Raw genomic sequence first — 15799 nt, 5'->3', positions numbered from 1 at the left:
AAAACATAAAGTGGAAACAAAGAATTAAGTCACAGAAAATCACATTATGATTTAATTAAAAAAAAAACAGACCAAACTGAGTAATATTTTGTATAGAGACACATACATACATAGTGAGCTCTAAAGAAAAGAAGGACGTGCTTAACACCAAGTTCAGAATAATGGTTACCTTCGGGTGTAGACGGAGCAAGTATTATAAACTATGGTAAGTCTCTGAAGGAAAGACGTGTACTTCTGTGGAGTTCATAACCTAGGACTTGACTTTGTCTGTGGGGTCCGAAAAGCCTCCTTGAGGAAAGGGCACTTGAACTGATAGCTGAAAAATGAGAGTTCATTAGGGTAGTGCTTCTCAAAGCTGAGTGAAAATCCTCACCAACTGCTGTGGGATATAATGGTATTTACAATCATAGTCATATTTTTAATTATTAAAACCCAACTGTGCCGGTTTGAGTGTATTGTGTCCCCCAAATGCCATTATCTTTGTGGTCTTGTGTGGGGCAGGCGTTTTGGTGATGGTTGGATTTGCTTGGAATGTGCCCCACCCAGCTGTGGGCAATGATTCTGATGAGATGTTCCCATGGAGGCGTGGCCCTGCCCATTCAGGGTGGGCCCTTATCGGTGGAGCTATATAAATGAGCTGACTTGGGGGGAAGAGAGAGAGTGCAGCCGGGAGTGATGTTTTGAAGAGAAGCAAGCTTGCTAGAAAGGAACGTCCTGGGAGAAAGCCGTTTTGAGGCCGGAGCTTTGGAGCAGACGCCAGCTGCCTTCCTAGCTAACAGAGGTTTTCCGGACACCACTGGCCGTCCTCCGGTGAAGGTACCCGATTGCTGAGGTGTTACGTTGGACGCTTTGTGGCCTTAAGACTGTAATTGTGTAGTGAAATAAACCCCCGTTTTATAAAAGCCTATCCATCTCTGGTGTTTTGCATTCTGCAGCATTAGCAAACTAAGACAGATTTTGGTACCAGAGAAGTGGGGTGCTTTTGCTGCTGAGTTTGCAAATACCAAACATGTTGGAACGGCTTTTTAAATGGATAAGGGGGAATTTCTGGAAGAGTTGTGAGGAGCTTGATAGAAAAGGCCAAAACTGCTTTAAAGAGACTGTTTGTGGAAATATGGACTCTAAAGATACTTCTGATGAGGACTTGAACAGAAATGATGAATGTGTTGTAAACTGGAAGAAAGGCGATCCTTGTTTTAAAGTGGCAGAGAATTTGGCAAAATTGAGTCCTGGTGTCAGATGGAAGGAAGAATCTGGAAGCAACAACTTGGAATACTTAGCTGAGGAGATTTCCAGACTACGTGTGGAGGACATATCCTGGCTTCTCCTTGCAGCTTATAGTAAAATGCGAGCAGAGAGAGATAAACTTAGAACTGAACTCTTGGGTTCAAAGAAACCAGAAGTTGATGGCTTGGAAAATTACGGGCTTCCAGTGGGTAGAATCCCAGAAGCTACAGCCCAACCTGAGGACAAGCCAAGATTGGATAAGGAGTTAAGCAGAAAGGATTTGTGGAAACTCCTATTGTCTGATGGCTTTGACCCCTGCATGCTTCATGCAAAGCCAACAGAATTTTTGCGAGATCTTTATAGACGGAGCCATTGCCGGTCTGGACTGGAGGAGACAGACAAGGAAAAAATTAAAGGAAAAATCTCTTCAAAGACAGAGCCATGGAGGTTGAGGTCTGGAGTCAAGAGGTTTAGGGCTGGGAGAGCGGAGCAGCCCACATGCATGGAAAGGGTGAGTTTGCCCTGGAGGTCGAGGGCGGGCTTTCCGCCTCGATGCTCTGGAAGAGTTTTGCCACCTCAGGTCCCAAAGAGGGTGGAGCACATTTCCAGGGAATTGGGGAGAGCCTGGCTGCCACCACACTGTTCTGAAGGGGTTGAGCATGTGACCCGGAGATGGAAGGGAATCCGGGAGCTGCCCCGATGTTTGAGGAGGGTGGGGCCAAGAAGGTGGTCTCCCCAATGTGTGGAAATGTTGGAGCACTCACCTAAGTGTTTGGAGAGGAACGGGCTGCAGAAAAGGCCCTTGGGAAGGGTTAGGCTCCCACTCTCTCAAGCCCCAAGGATGCAACATTGTTCTGTAAATGACTCTTGGACTTTGAAATCTAATGGACTTTGTCCTGTGGGTTTTAGGAACTGTTTTGCTCCTGTTAACCCTGTTTTCCTTACTGTTTCTCCTTATGGCAATGGAAATGTTTATCCTATGAATGTCCCTCCTTTGTATATTGGAAGCATATAACTTGTTCTAAGTTCACAAATCCACAGCTAGAGGGGAATTATGCCTTAGAACTGACCAAGCCTAAACTGATTTTGATGGGATTTTGTACTTAACTTTTGTTACTGAAATGATTTAAGTTTTTGTGATATTGTGATGGAATGAATATATTTTGTATTTGGAAAGATAATGTCATTTTGGGGTCCAGGGGGTGGAATGTGCCGGTTTGAGTGTATTGTGTCCCCCAAATGCCATTATCTTTGTGGTCTTGTGTGGGGCAGGCGTTTTGGTGATGGTTGGATTTGCTTGGAATGTGCCCCACCCAGCTGTGGGCAATGATTCTGATGAGATGTTCCCATGGAGGCGTGGCCCTGCCCATTCAGGGTGGGCCCTTATCGGTGGAGCTATATAAATGAGCTGACTTGGGGGGAAGAGAGAGAGTGCAGCCGGGAGTGATGTTTTGAAGAGAAGCAAGCTTGCTAGAAAGGAACGTCCTGGGAGAAAGCCGTTTTGAGGCCGGAGCTTTGGAGCAGACGCCAGCTGCCTTCCTAGCTAACAGAGGTTTTCCGGACACCACTGGCCGTCCTCCGGTGAAGGTACCCGATTGCTGAGGTGTTACGTTGGACGCTTTGTGGCCTTAAGACTGTAATTGTGTAGTGAAATAAACCCCCGTTTTATAAAAGCCTATCCATCTCTGGTGTTTTGCATTCTGCAGCATTAGCAAACTAAGACACCAACTCTATACAAATAGACACCAAGAACTGACTATTGGAATTTCTGCCCCTAAGGAGAAAAGACTTTTAACATTAGCCTCATTCAAAAAGAATTTGGAGGCTTTGGCTCTTCGTTAACATAAGCCAGTCTTAAAAACAAATTATCACAAATACAAAAACTGATGGCCACTAATAAAAAGCTGGAAATATCTAATTCTTTATTTGGAGCTAAAAGAGAGAGTTTTAAGAAAAAGCCAAGCATTTGTAACAAGTTGAGCTGATGGCTGGCTGACAGTACAAGAGAGCTTCAGTCTTTGGAAGCTGCATCAGAACACATCTGTTTTAATTTCCTAGGTGCTACAACACATATCATACAAGGGATTGGCTTAAATAACAGGAATTTATTGGCTCACGGTTTTGCAGCTAGGAGAAGTCCAAAATCCAGGCTTCAGCAAGGTAATGTTTTCTCTCAGAAGACTGGTGTTCTGGGGCTGGCTGCTGGGAAATCCTTTGTCCTTGGCTTTTCTGTTGCATGGCAATGCACTTGACAGCATCTTCTACAACACAGATAAACCCTGAAATCATTATGTTGATAGAAATAAGCCAGATACAAAGGACAAATGTTGTATGATTCCTCTCATATGAACTCTCTAGAATAAGCACATTCAAAGAGACAAAAAGTAGTTTAGAGGTTAACAGAGGCTAGGAAAGGGGCAATGGGAGCTCTGCTTGACAGGTACAAAGCTTCTGTTTGGGCTTATAAACAAGTCTTGATAATGTATGGTGATATATACCACAACATTGTGAATGTAATTAGTACCACTGGAGTGTACACTTAAAATGACTAAAATGGGAAATTCCGTATTACGTATGTGTTACACAGTAACAAAAATAAAAAAGAAAGAAAATACAACGCATACTTCAGATAAATATTTAGGAAGAATTTAAATTTCAACTTTTCTGAAAGTATCTTTATATCCCCGGTGTTCCAAAAGGGACATCTGGTAGCAGACCAAGAGGTACTGGACTCCTCTAGTGCCAAGGAAGGAGGAGGAGTAGACTGTGATGGCTCAGGGATCCAGGATTTTGTGTCTGGTGTGAATCAGATTCCTCCATCCAGCCAACTCTGTCTGACAGCAGTTCCTCTTGAAAAGCGTGACAGAGTTGTCTGGTACTCCCCATTCTGGCAGACGCTCAGGACCTTCTTTTGATAACACTGAGAGTCATACATGTTCAGAAATGGAATCCAGTAGCAATGACACCATAGATGAATCAGGATTGGTTACCTGATTCAATTCTTACACCTGAATAGGAGGCAGTTGGCCCAAGCATGGTTCTTCCACCTTATCCTCCTACCAAAAGTCAGGTATCACAGATGGGTCCCAGGGGACAATTCCTTAAAAGAGGACCTCTCTCATACCCTTTTCTCTGGAAAGCCAGTATGGAACCTCCCCAAGAATCCTTTCTATGGAGAGATGTCCATTACCCCTCACATCCTTTAACCAGCAACAAGAAGCATCTATTCACCAAGTTGTTTGTGTCTTTTGTCAACACAACAGAAGTGAAGCACCTTCAGACTTGATCTAGGCTTCCAGTGAGCCTATTTAAAAACAGTTTCCATTTTATTCTATTTGTAGGTAGGGTTATTGCAGCATTTTGTTGTTGTTAAGGCCACTAAAATAATGCAGAAGAATAGTAAGAATTTTATCTTCTGAAATAATTTTGAATATTTTTAGTTTTATTGCTATTAGTTAAGTGATTATACAAGAGCTCAAATGGAACACATGATTGAGTTATAATTCTTAGGATACCATTTTACAAATGTATGTTATTTAAATGGGTATATTATTAGTAAATTGCTTCCATTTTATTCAATTGCTAGATAAAGGATATTATTTTTGTTATTATTTAACAAATCTCTTCTATTGATCCAAGAAAACAGCAATAATTTTGTCTCCCGACATACTTTTTGATATTCTCTTCTTGTTTCACTAGTATAGTTATAAGATTACATAAATCAAATGGAAGTTCAATAAAACTATAAGTTTTAGGACAGTATTTTATAAATTCATTTAAAAGTAAATTTTATTCTCTTCTATCTCCTAGATAAAGTGAGGATGGTATCCATTGTTGTTTAAAAAGTCTTCAATAACACAACTATAGTTGGACAAGTTATACACGAGCAGCATAACACATGGTGGCATTTGAAACTGCACATCTATTTTGGCATACCAGGGACTGAATTTACCCTACTTAAGGATTAACATGTTTATCTAAATAAATTCTAGTTTTTAAAAAAGCTGACAAAATAATGTCCTCTTCTGGATGACTTGTGGGGGGCAATTGAGGAGAAAGCTACATTCTCCAATTTTTTCTATTAACTATAATATAAGTCAGCAGGGATCTGGGTTTTCCTTTAAGCGTTACAAACTTACACCTACTAAAGAGAAAATATACCTTTAAAATAAAGAAAAAGGTGCCTAAAATCTATTTCAAAGTGTCTTTGAGGTAGTAGTGCACACTCACAGTTAAGATTAGGATTTCACTGTGGAAGGAAACTGGGAAAAGGAGCTAAAACTCCCCACAGCAAATTTGCTCACAACCAAGTTCTGTGTCTCACATACGCATACCCTTCTTAAGACCTGTCTTTGTATTACTTCTGCCAACTAGTACAGTCTGTGTCATTTCACAGAATACTGTGAGAAGGAGAATAAAGGGTAAGAGGGTAGACTCTGGAGCTGCTACTGTCCAATACAGTAGTACCAGCCACATGTGGCTGTTGAGCACTTGAAACGTGGCTAGTGTGAATTGAGATGTGCTTTAAATATAAAATATACAACAGATTTCAAAGACTTAGTATGAAGAAAAGTACATGACATACATCAGTAATTTTATATAGGTTATGTTGAAAAGATCATATTTTGGATATGTTGGGTTGAATAAAATATATTATTAAAATTAATCTATCCTAGCTTTTCTCTTTAGTGAGGCTACTAGAAAATTTAAAAATACATATTTTTATGGCTTACACTGTATTTCTATCTTTAGATTCCAACTGCCTGGGTGCCAACCCACACTACTGTGTGAACTTAAGCCCTGAACATCCCTAGGTCTGTTTCCTTATCTGCACAATGGGTGTAATGAAAATACTTAACCTGGATTAAAAGCATTTCTTAGACATATTGATCTCGGGCAAGCGTCACTGACTAGTAACTTTATAGCAAGGGAACCAGAAGAATGACCAAAGGGTAGACCAGTTCAGAGAGGGAACAGCATTGGGAGGTGGGATAAAGCTGACAAATGGAAGGGTGTGGCTTAAGACAACAAGCCAACAATAACTACAAAAAGTAAGCAAGTCACTAATTAAGTAAAGTTTGAAGTTTCATTTCTCATGGTCATGAAAGCATTATGTCCATATCATTGTTACAGAGGAAATCTGGGAGAGACGACAGTACTGGATGCCAAATATGCTAACCATTGATTGGAAATAAAAATGAATACATTCAAAAAGCAATGACTGGGATGCATCTGTGGCTGTTAATTGGAGTACCAAGGTTTCATTCCCCAGCATTGCTGAGGAAGCAGATACTGAATAAGCAGAGGTCAGAGGCAGAGAATCAAGCAACAAATTCTGATTTTAAATAGACTGCTGCCAGTTATTTTCTCAAACAGAATACACATTTTGCCCATTTTTCATTTTGGGACAAGAATGTTTTAATTTGACACCTGTAAGTTTGTTGTGAGAATTAAATGAAAGGATAAATCAATGTATGTGGCAAAATGTAAAAAGTTGGTGGATCTGGATATCTGAACGGGGAGTATGTTGGAGTTCTCTGTATGGGTTTGAATTGTTTTTACAACTGTCCTGTAAGTTTGAAATTATTTCAAAATAAAAAATTTTTTTAAAAATTAAAAAAATAATACATCTATGGCACTTGTATAAATAAATAATAGCTGTTATTATTAACTTAAATATTAATTAAGAGTATTATTATGGGGAAGAAATGAGCAGAAAAAAAGTTATAAGTTAGATTCACTATGCCCAAAAGAGAATAATACCATGATCCATGTCAAAATTGGAGATACAAAAATTCAGAGAGAGCAATTCTAAGAAAAAAACTAATGTGGAGGTTCCTGTTAATTTAAAATATGAAACATTTCAAGATTTGAGAATCATGAACTAATTTGGAACTATGCATACTCCTGATACATGCTAGTAACAGTGATAGTATATAAAACATATGCAGGTGGTAGAATTTAAAAATAATGTTAATCCAAAGAACAGAGATATGGGTGGATAGGAAGAAAATGAATGATTTGTTTACTGATGAAATCGGACTAATATTAAAGAAAAGAGTAGGTAAACGAATAGTTGAATTTAAGAATATTAAGAGAGAAAAGAGTAATATTGAGACCTATCGAGAAAAGATTAACACTATTAATTAACAGTAAGGTACAGTATCAAGAAAAAACTTACCGCCTTGATGTTATCAATAAAATTCTGAAAACCAAATGTAAATTCTCTAAGAATTTTATTTCAGTATGCATAAGAAAGTTCTGGAAATTCATGCTGAAAAGACAGAAGTAATATGTCATACAGACATGATAGAAGTAATAATAACTATTAATAAAGAACAAAAATATAATTTTCGCAGTTGGCTATAAGTACAATGTACTATACAGTCCTGATATTTCTTATTTTGCAAGTAGAAGACTGATGGACACAGGTCCAAATCTAGCAGAGATCTGTAGGCTGTTGTTAGAGAAATACAGAACTTCTAATTTTTTGGCTATTCAATATGCACATTTTTACAAACAGTGGAATTGATGTTTAAAGGAAATTAATTGATTTCCTCAAGGTCAGGAGGATGATTTGAGGCAAGGCTTCTTCTATAACCCCACCTAACACTCTGACATACAGGCATTGCTAAAGAAATGCCTCCTAAAGTTAGGAAGTGTAATGAATAAAACAATAGCAGCCTATTCATTATAGATAGCTTGTTATTTGTGATCAAAGTTTGCTTCATCAAGTTGTAAATGTTTAGACTGTGACAGTCCAGACATTTCACTAATATTTCTTGAAGCATGGGAGATATTAATTTATCCACTTATGACTTACTGTGGATATAAAAACCAAACAAATGAAATTGCCTTCATAATGTGAAATACTGTAACATAATTTGATGTTCTTGTTTAAGATTTCAAATTGAATGTTGATTAGGAAGTAACATATTATGCTCAAAATTTCATCTCAGAAATAGTTTCATTAGTCTAGAATGTTTTAGATAGGAACATTTATAATTACTCTCATGACTGAGGAGATAGTATCTCCTATGCACATAACTGCGGATATAAACAAGAAGAACAAGCTTTACAGTTTCTATTAAGAATGTGTCATGGAACACCGCCTACAAGGCCATCTATGGGGCCTATTCTAGCTCTAAACCTCAATTGCCTGTTCTAGCTCTAAACCTCAACTGCAGGAAAAATTCTCCTCTTTTCTTGATATTTTCCCTACAAAATGGTGGAGAAATTAAATGAATCTGGATCTCCCCCATTCTGTAATCTTTATTAACTTTGAAATTTTCATCACACTCACTACAGAGAGAAAAATAACATATTAATCTAGGTCAAGAAAAGTAGAATCCTTTTTCTATAATGCATATATATTGTTTTTATAATTGGGGAAAATGAAATTCACTATTTATTAGAAAAAGTGGAATCAATCATGCTCACATTTTCCCTTCCCATTGGCAATTTTTGGACCCTATATTTAAGTTCAGTCTGCTATGTCATACACACATACATATTTTTTTCCAAAATGAAAATTAAAAACAGCTTTTTTCCCTAATTATGAAAGTAACACAGAAACTTCCAGTTCCGGGACAAGATGAAATAGTCACACTTCTCCCTATTCCATCTGCTAATTACAACTAAAATCCCTGGACATTATGTGTAAAATGAACATAAGACTCTGAAAGATGGAGAGAAAGCAGATCTTCTAGGGACTTCAAAAGACACAGAAGTGAATTCCCTGGGTTTTCTTTTTGCTTCATATATACCAGATTGGGTGCTGGAGTTGCAGGCAACACAGAAACATCAACAGTTGCAGACTAAAAATGCTCCTCCAAAAGCCTGCTCTTGTAGACAAAGAACCAGGAAAAGGGCAGCTTAGCAAGACAGAAAGCATTTAGATAATAACCACATGTGCTACCCTTAGAAAATCCTGCTTGCAAGGAAGACCCTTCTGATGTTTGCAAATTTGACTGGCAAACCGTTTTGTACACTGATATGAAACTTGTCCTAAATGTTGTGTATCACAGTACCTAGACTATTAGTGCAACCGATACGGTTTATGCTGCGCACGAGCTTTCCTCTGTAAGTCTGGAATGCTGGTACATGCTTGCTAGAGGGTGCTCAAATGACCAGCCCCCAACGAAAATCTTGGGTACTGAGTTTTTAATGAATTTATCTAGTAGACAACACTTCACACCTATTGTCACAATTCATAGCAGAATTAAGCAAGACCTGTGTGATTTCACTGAGAGAGAAGACTCTTAGAAGTCTATGCCTGGTTTCCTCCAGACTTCACCCCATGGATTATTTCTCTTGGCTGATTTTGCTTTTTACTTTTTTGCTCTAATAAATTTTATTTATAAGGCCTTATCTTATAAGGTCTTGTGAGTCCTCTTAGCATAGCAAATCACTAACCTGGGGGTGATTGTGGGGACCCCTGATACACTGCCCTAATCCAACTGAATACCACAGAAAAAGCTGTGGTCCCACCCCCATCCGTTAGTAATGGCTGAGTGGGAAGCCTAGATTTTCACCCTTGCCATACCATAAAGAGGCACCCCAAACCCCTTGCTGGGATGGCATTAGAGAAGGCTGAGTGGGAAATAGAACTTTAACCATCTTCCAATGGTAATTAGCCTGCCCTGTACTGCTCCCTGTAGTAATGAGATACTCCTCTTCCTCCCAGCCAATGTAGTGTCAGCAGAGGCCTAATGGGGAGGCTGAATTCTTACCCCTGCCCAGAAGTAATGAGGTGCCCTTCCTTGCAACTTGGTATATCAAAGGAGATGAAAGAAGGTTGGGATTTCCACCTTAACCAGACAGTTATGAGGCAGCATCTCCCTTCATCTACCAATACAGTGTATCAGAGGAAGGCTGCTAAAACAGAAGATTTGAACAAGATCCAGATTCTCATAACATAATACCAAGAATGTCCAGAATACATAGAAAAGTGCTCATCATACCAACAACCAGGAAAATCTCAACCAATATAAGACGGATTTTGGAATTTCCTAACAAGGATTTTAAAGCAATCATAAAAATATTTCAACAAGCAATTACAAACACACCTGAAACAAATTTAAAGAACCACACTCTCAGCAAAAAATAAAAGATACAAAGTAAAAACAAATGGAGACTTTAGAGTTGAAATACACAATATCCAAAATTAAGAAAAAAAATTAATGGATGGACCCAGCAAAGAATGGAGGTGAGACAGGAAAAAAATCAGTGAATTTGGAGATAGAGCAATAGAAATTATCCTGCCTGAACAACAAAGAGAAAACAGACTGAAAAAAAAAAAGTGAAGAGAGGCTAAGGGACCTGTGGTATATAATAAAAGAGCTAATACTTGTGCCATTGAAGTCCAGGAAGAAAAGGAGGAAGTGGTTGGAACTGAAAATGTATTTAAAGAAATAATGGCTAACAATTTCCCATTTTGACAAAAACACATAAACATTAAGGTTTAAGAAGATGAGTAAACCACAAATACAGTAAACCCAAATAATTCCCCACTAAGACAAAGAAAAATTTTGAGAGCCACAAGAAAGAAAGAACAGCTTACTTACAGGAGAAAAACAATTCAAATAATAAAAGATTCCTCTTCTGAAGCCATGGAGCCAGAAGGAAGTAGCACATTTTTTCAAGTGCCATAAGAACTGTCAACCCAGAATTCTATATTCAGTGGAAATATCTACCAGAATGAAGGCGAAATCAAGACATTTTCAAATGAAGGAAAATTAAGAGAATCTGTTGCTAGCAGATATTTCATAAAAGAATGGGTAAAAATAGCTTTCTAAACAGAAAGGAAACAATAATAGAAGGAATCTTAGAACATCAGGAAAGAAGAAAGAACAGTGGAAGGAGTAAAAATATGGGTAAGCATAATAGACTTTCCCTTCCTCTTGAATTTTCTAAATTGTGTTTGATGATCAAAGCAAAAAATATAACACTGTTTGATGTGGTTCTCAATGTACATAGAAGAAATATTTAACACAATTATAAACTGGGGTGGTGTTCTAGTTTGCTAATGCTGCCAGAATGCAAAACACCAGAAATGGATTGGCTTTTATAAAAGGGGTTTATTTGGTTACACAGTTACAGTCTTCAGGCCATAAAGTGTCCAAGGTAACACATCAGCAATTGGGTACTTTCACTGGAGGATGGCCAACGGTGTACGGAAAACCTCTGTTAGCTGGGAAGGCACGTGGTTGGCATCTGCTCCAAAGTCCTGGTTTCAAAATGGCTTTCTCCCAGGATGTTCCTCTCTAGGCTTCAGCTCCTCAAAAATGTCACTCTTAGTTGCACTTGGGGTATTTGTCTTCTCTTACCTTCTCCGGAGCAAGAGTCTGCTTTCAATGGCCATCTTCAAAATATCTCTCATCTGCAGCTCCTGTACTTTCTTCAAAGTGTCCCTCTTGGCTGTAGCAGCTTGCTCCTTCTGTCTGATCTTATATAGCGCTCCAGTAATTTAATTCAGACCTACCCTGAATGGGAGGGCTAACACCTCCATGGAAATTATCCAATCAGAGTCATCACCCACAGTTGGGTGGGGTACATCTCCATGGAAACACTCAAAGAATTAAAATCTAATTAACACTGATAGGTCTGCCCACCTTTGATTACATAAAAGATAATGGCATTTGGGGGGACATAATACATTCAAACTGGCACAGGTGGGTAAAGGGACTTAAAAGGAGGTAAAGTTTCTACAGTTTCCTCAAACAGGTAAAATGACACTGGTAGACCATAATAAGTTATGTATATATCATGTAGTTAACTATAGGAACCACTAAAAAAAAATCTATTCAAAGAGGTATACTCAAAAACACTAGAGATGAATCAAAATGGAATTCTAAAAACACATTCAAGTAACCAACAGGAAGTCGGGCAAAAGAAAACAGAAAAACCAAAAATAGAGGGAATAAACAGAAAACAAAAAAATGCAGACTTAAGCCTTAGCATATCAATTATTACATGTAATTATTACAATTATTACAATTATTATGTAAATGCTCTATTTTATATTTGTCAAAGCCCCAAACTGAAAACTAAAATGTCCCCCAATACGTGAATGGTTAGACAAATTATGGTACATTTATACCATGAACTCCTACTCAGCAATAAAAGGGAATGAACTATTGATACACACAACAGCTTAAACAGACCTGAAGGGCCTTAAAATGAAAAATGCCAATCTCAAAAGGCACAAATTATATGACTCTATTTACATAACATTCTGGAAATTAAAAAATTATATTTAGAAGACAGATTCGTGGTGGCCAGGGGTTAGAGATGAATTTCTGGTGGGAAGAATGGGGGTGAGTGTGACTATAACCGGGAAGCACAAAGTATCTCTTTGTGGAGATGGAATGCTCTGTATCCTGATTATGGTGGTGGTGACACAAATCGACATGTGTCAAAATGGCACAAAACCACACGCACATATACACATCATACCAATGTCAGTTCCTTCATTTGCTATTGTACTATAGTTATATGAGATGTAATCACATGGGAAACATCGTGTGATGGGTAAGGACAACCTCCTATGAATCTAAAATTATTTTAAACTAAAGTTGTAAGAAAACCCCATATAAACTATATATACATATATGCATACATATAAAAACTTACAAAAAATTTTGCAAGGATAAAAGTTATGAGTGGTAAGGATACAGAGCATTTTTTAATTCCTTTAAAATAATGCTTCATGAATTTCTTATATAATTAAAAAGAGAAAAAAGTAATACAAAATCACTGTAAAATTAAAATATAGAAATATAAACAAGATAAAAATCACCTGTTCAATGATGCTATCAAGAGGTAAATTTCATTCATTCAACAAATATCTACTTAAGGTGTCCTATGATGCCATAAACTGTTGACATTTTTGTAAATGTGATTTCAAACCTTTTCTATGCATCGTTACATCTATATCGTAAAGGAACAATTAACCATTATGTACTATTATATAATCTGCTTTCATTATTTAACACTCTTTTCATTCACTCATTCATCACTTAATAATTTATTGAGTACCTACTTTAGCCAGCCTCATGTTAGGCTCTGCAATTAAAATGAATACATCAGACATGGCCAGTTTTCTCACAAACTTACAGTATACTGGGATAAAGGGTCACTAAAGAAATAATCTCTCAAAGAAACATAATTGAAGATTGTGTCAAGTTTAGACAACTGTACTTTGAAATATCCAACTGTGAAAGGAAAGGGTGGTAGCTAGAGTGAGGAGATACCATGGCATGCTTATAATTGATGAGAATGAGCCAGTAAAGAGAAAGAGGTAAAAAATACAAGAGCAAGAGAGGAGATACTGAATTTACAGAAGCTTCTGGAGGAGGACATTAGAGCATAAATTTAAGGGTTGGCTTCAAGTAGAAGCAAACTGCCTCAATTGTAACATGCAAAAGAAGACAGGATGAGTGCAGATACAGGCTGATTTGTAGATTTAGAGGTTTGAAGTTGAGGCGATTATTCTTTGAAGTCTTTTTTGTTAGTCAAACGGGGCAATGTCATCTGCTAAGAGCAATAGCGTAAATTAGAAGGTCTGAGGTATGAAGAGAATGGAGATTTTGAGCGGACATTTTGGGAAAATAAGCTGAATAGAGAAAGGTAGTACAATTGCCAGGCTGAGTTAAGTACCTGAAGAGGTCTGTTTTGTCGGGCAGATTATCTCCAACCATCTTCAACAGGCAAGAAAAAGCAAGAGAGCAGTTATTAAAGAGAGAAACAAAGTGCTACACCAAACTAGGAGAGGGGTTTGTTTTACAATTGGGAGCAGAGGGAAAGGTTTATGAGGGAGATAGATCTGAGTTGGGCAAGAATAGGCAGTGACCAGAGGAAGAAAATAGCCTGGGAAAGAAAAGGGTAAGAAACAAGGCTGGGGGAAATGGAGACAAACTCGGGTAGAAGTGGATTTCAGGCCCATGTGCAAGCATGTCCTTTCGTCTTTCTATTCAAACATGACCCTAGTGATATTAGCAGATTATCATCAGATCTTGTGAAATTAGTTCTATATTTCTTTTAGGCTCTAGGACCTAACAACCTGTCCAAACCTTAGGGATGAATTCCCAAAATCTTTAACTGCTATACAGGGGTATGAGTAAGGTACAATGTATTTCCTCCATGAATGAAAACAGACGCTCAAAGGAGCAACAGTAGCTTCCTATTGTCTATTCCTATTGTCTTCCTACTAACAATTCTGAGTTCCTGTGTCTTTTCCTAGGTCCAGTTTGTATTTATTTAACTAAGAGTCAAGTTTCTCTATTTAAATAATACCTTCCAACCCACTGCATTTCCTTACTTAATAATGCTTTTTATTTCATGAATGTTTAGCTAAATGGTAATGGATTTGGAGGAACTGTGACATGGGCATAAGATAACTTGAAATTACCCGTTAGACGAACCATTTGTCCAAAATACTCTGCTACCCTTAATCTCCAAAAATACTACCATTAAGCACTTGGCAATTGTTAAATTATCTACACTCTCCTAACACCTAAATTTTCAGACCCTTTGTAACATGGCTATTCGATTATTTAAAAGAGCCTCTTTATGAATGCTGTTGCTTATGGCAAAATTAGTGAAGCTTAACCATGTTTTAGTTGACTTCGTGATTAACAAAAACAATGTTCTCAAATCATAAGTGTAAAATATAAAGTAGCCAAAACAGTTACTTAGCAGGTGAACAAAGCAAGGAAGAGATTGGGCTGAAAGAAAATTGATTCATTCTGGAGTCCAGTCCCTTGTGTTTTGATAGTCTCTTTGGCTGGATTGAAAATGTGTGATTTTTGTACAAACTATCTTAATTCTGGGTTTCCTCTTCTCTTACTTTTTAAAACCTTTTTTATTTGGCGCCACATAAATCAATCTATCGACAATGGGTTTTTTTTTCTTGCCAGGGTCTGTAATTAGTTTTCCTTGCATTCAGAGAAGAGGTAATGGAGGTGCGGATGGGAGGATGTGTAGTATTATATATAGTACAACTCGAGCGCAGCTTTCACGTTGTGATTTGCTTCCTTGACTTTCTGAGTCACTTAGACTCAACCCTTCCCTTGCCCGACGCTCTTCAGTTTCCCTTTGGGTAGGGTAAAATGAGGAGAATCCTAAATCCCTAAAATTCCTAGGATTGGTGGACCCTACGGCCAGGGAGAGATCTATAAAAAGTCCTGAAAAGGTCCTGAAAGGTCACCTTTCAGATTTCATTCGGAACACGATACAGCCACACGAGTCCTAGTCCCGCGTCCCACGAAGATCTCAGCACATCTGGGGAAGCCAACGTACAGCCCCTGACACCGCTCCGTCTTCGGCGAAACAATACTTCAGACGTCACATCACTACGCACCTGCCTCTCAGCCTGAAACCGCTAGCAAGCGCATGCGCCGAGTTGGCGCGGTCCAGCAGTCCCTCAGGGATCGTATGCATCTACACAGCAGTCACAGGCCTGGAAAAGTCTGATTTACTAGTTATCGTCGTGGAGACCCCTAGCAAAAGCTATCTGAGATTAGCACCCAAAGAAAAACAAGGGAAGCAGCCTTTCCGTCCAGTCCCCAGC

The 15799-nt window shown here is 38.2% G+C and overlaps 1 long non-coding RNA gene across 2 annotated transcripts; it reads right to left on the bottom strand.

Annotated features, from left to right (window-relative positions):
- Positions 1–228: 228 nt before the first annotated feature.
- LOC119506230 lies at positions 229–15795 on the bottom strand. Of its 2 annotated transcripts, none has more exons than XR_005210951.1 (3): positions 15437–15795; positions 3345–3506; positions 229–316 (listed from the first exon to the last, which is right to left on the bottom strand). It is a non-coding gene; the product is annotated as an uncharacterized LOC119506230 (long non-coding RNA). The 2 variants fall into 2 exon arrangements; XR_005210950.1 differs by having other exon boundaries at positions 3345–3488.
- Between the last annotated feature and the right edge of the window lie 4 nt (positions 15796–15799).

Source organism: Choloepus didactylus, chromosome 11, assembly GCF_015220235.1.
Source record: "Choloepus didactylus isolate mChoDid1 chromosome 11, mChoDid1.pri, whole genome shotgun sequence".
In the NCBI taxonomy this organism is placed as follows: domain Eukaryota; kingdom Metazoa; phylum Chordata; class Mammalia; order Pilosa; family Megalonychidae; genus Choloepus; species Choloepus didactylus.
This window is presented reverse-complemented; position numbering and strand designations above follow the sequence as displayed.